The sequence below is a fragment of the Myotis myotis genome, unplaced genomic scaffold (assembly GCF_014108235.1).
Source record: "Myotis myotis isolate mMyoMyo1 unplaced genomic scaffold, mMyoMyo1.p scaffold_m19_p_1, whole genome shotgun sequence".
NCBI classification, from domain to species: domain Eukaryota; kingdom Metazoa; phylum Chordata; class Mammalia; order Chiroptera; family Vespertilionidae; genus Myotis; species Myotis myotis.
The window spans coordinates 62062574-62065861 of record NW_023416313.1 but is presented as its reverse complement, the minus strand read 5'-3'; the positions used below and the strand labels follow the sequence as shown (position 1 = coordinate 62065861).

The 3288-nt window shown below is 44.5% G+C and overlaps 1 pseudogene; it reads left to right on the top strand.

Annotated features, from left to right (window-relative positions):
- Positions 1-1717: 1717 nt before the first annotated feature.
- On the top strand, positions 1718-3016 carry LOC118671497 (annotated as a pseudogene).
- Positions 3017-3288: the final 272 nt, after the last annotated feature.

The window sequence follows — 3288 nt, the reverse complement described above, 5'->3', positions numbered from 1 at the left end:
ATGTACCAGCAATACACTAAAGAAAAAACATATCGTTTGTATTTCATAGCTTACCTTGCTGACTTTCAACATTTCTGAGATTTACTTTTTTAGTTCAAACACTTTTATAAAAATAGATCTTTTTGGTATTGAAAAAAAAGTTCATTCATAAGGAAGCAAGCTATGTCTATTTCTTTGGAAAACTTATCTTGCAGATCAATTGTTATGCTCCTCAGGGGCAATATTTATGAATATTTTGTTTTCAGAGATTTTCAATCATTATGAGTTTGTTCCTCAAACGCATCTAATGAACATGCAAATGACATCTACACTACGTGAAATGAAAATGTATGTATCTAGCATTACTTCTTAAAACGCTACTGCACACATCTAATACCACTAGCACAACAAATTACCTGTTGTTCCCTCAACTCACCATGCACTTTCCCAAATCTATAAATTTCTCTCTTCTGAAATGATCCTATAAAATAAAAGGGCTGAGTTCAAAGATCACTACCTCTGTGAAGACTGTCCTCTGTTCCCGCAATCAGAAAATTATTCAGGAAAAGCCCAAGATCAGAGAGAAAGTGCTCTTGAGGATTCATAGTTGTAAATCAATAAACATCTTCAATAACATCATTACTGTAGGCTTAATAATGGATGACTTCTCAGATCGTGTCCTTTAGTACAGGCCATGCTATCATCTTAAAGCATAGATCTACAATGAGCTAATAATTTACAGTAAAAAAGCATCTCTCTCTGACAGGTCGGCTTCTCTGGGGTAGTCAGCAGAGTACAGAATATGCTCCTCAGAGACATGAGGTTGTCCTGAAGTAGCCCTGGGAAAACCAAACATGGCCAATTTACCCATGGCTCCCAGAGAACTTACACATTTTTTGATTTTGTAAATTTAGTTCCTCACATGATTTTATTTGAAGGATTCAGCAACTAATAATTAGTTTGAAAACTATTGATCCAAAAGAATGGATAGGCTGGCTTTCTACTGAGTTTTTCAGAGATTTGGGGCAGCAGGAAAGTTGAGACTATACTTCTAGCCAAGAAGATTGTTGCCAGTAACATTGGCTTTATCTTTCTACAGACAGTGAAGTAGAGATGGTGTTGACAAGCTTTTGTAAAAATCTATCCATTATAATGCATTCCTAAAATAAAAGCCATGCTATTCCCATAGGAGATAAGCCAAGAACAGGTCCACAAAGAGGACTGAAATTATGCTAATTAATAGTGGTACACATCAGGAGTATATTAAAAACCTAGCCAAACAACACTATTTTCAAACTTCAGAAATGCCATTTATTTTTCCTAATAGAAGCTGCCATCATCAGACATATTACTACATTGGAAAAAAACAACACTATTAACAATGACATAGTCTACTCTTCAGTCAGTTAAATTTTTAGAATGAGTAAAACATTTGAATAACATGAAAAGTTGTAAATTATTATAATAACTTAGCATTCATCACTCTCATTGTAACTACTCTCCATCTGCTGATCTGTCTGATAGCCAGCATAGGCCAAAGTCTTATTCTTTAATGGTAAAATAAAATAAAATAAAATAAAATAAAAAATTATTCTTCAGGGGAAACTGGCCAAAGAAGAAAATTTGCAACATTATTTAGATTTTTAAAAAATTATAATTAACAAGAAAATATATACATTTAAAAATAGTGTGAAGATTCCAAACGGTCACTAATCCTGTTCCCTCTAATTTCAGGAGTCGGAAAATTCAGATCCTAAATATGCCACCCCTGCTGCGATGGGAAGTCCTGGACAGCCTGCTTGCTCAGTATGGAACAGTAGAGAACAGTGAACAAGAGCCATCATGAAGCTGAATGGCCACCAGCTGGAGAACCATGCCTTGAAGGTCTCCTATATTCCCGACGAGCAGATAGCACAGGGTCCTGAGAATGGGCGCCGAGGGGGCTTTGGCTCTCGGGGTCAACCTCGACAGGGCTCGTCTGTGGCAGCCGGGGCCCCTGCCAAGCAGCAGCAAGCGGACATCCCCCTGCGGCTCCTGGTGCCCAACCAGTATGTGGGCGCCATCATTGGCAAGGAGGGCGCCACCATCTGACACATCACAAAACAGACCCAGTCCAAGGCTGACGAGGTTCCCCTGAAGATCCTGGCCCAAAATAACTTCTTGGGGCGTCTCATTGGCAAGGAGGGATGCAACCTGAAGAAGGTGGAGCAGGACACGGAGACGAAAATCACCATCTCCTCGCTGCAGGCCCTCACCTTCTCTAACCCCGAGAGGACCATCACCGTGAAGGGAGTCATCGAGAACTGCTGCAGCACCGAGCAGGAGATCATGAAGAATGTTGGGGAGGCCTGTGAGAATGACGGGGCTGCCATGAGTCTGCAGTCTCATCTCATCCCCGGCCTGAACTTGGCTGCCGTGGGTCTTTCCCCAGCCTCGTGCAGTGCAGTCCCGCCGCCTCCCAGCAGTGTCACGGGAGCTGCTCCCTATAGCTCCCTTTTGCAGGCTCTGGAGCAGGAGATGGTGCACTGCAGGTCCTCATCCCTGCCCAGCGCGGGGAGCCATCATCGGCAGGGAGGGGCAGTACATCAAACAGCTCTCCCGTTTGGCCAGCGCCTCCATCAAGATTGCTCCTCCGGAAACTCCTGACTCCAAAGTTCGTATGGTCATCATCACTGGACCCCCAGAGGCCCAATTCAAGGCTCAGGGAAGAATTTATGGAAAACTCAAGGAGGAGAATTTCTTTGGTCCCAAGGAGGGAGTAAAGCTGGAAACCCATATCCGGGTACCAGCGTAGGCAGCCGGCCGGGTTATTGGCAAAGGTGGCAAAATGGTGAATGAGTTGCAGAATTTGACAGCAGCTGAAGTGGTGGTGCCAAGAGACCAGAGCCCTGATGAGAACGACCAGGTCATCCTTAAGATCAGCGGGCATTTCTATGCCAGCCAGATGGCTCAGAGGAAGATCCGAGGCATCCTGGCCCAAGTTAAACAGCTGCACCAAGAGGGACAGCGTAACCGGGCCCAGGCGCGGAGGAGGTGACCCGCCCCTTCTGAGCACATCAACTCCAGGACGAGAGGTTGAAATCCAGAGCGCGTTCTCCCCAGCAGGCCTGAGAATGAGCGGGGATCAGGGACACTTGGGCCAGGATGTCGATCAGGTTTGCCCACTTGTTTGAGCAGCCTGATCAGTGAGGAACCCTGATCTCTCTGACCCAAACACCCAATCAATTGGCCCAACACTGCCCACCCCTCAGGGTGTCACCATGGAAATTCTAGCTCAGGGTGCTTTTAAATATAGATTGTTTAAGTAAG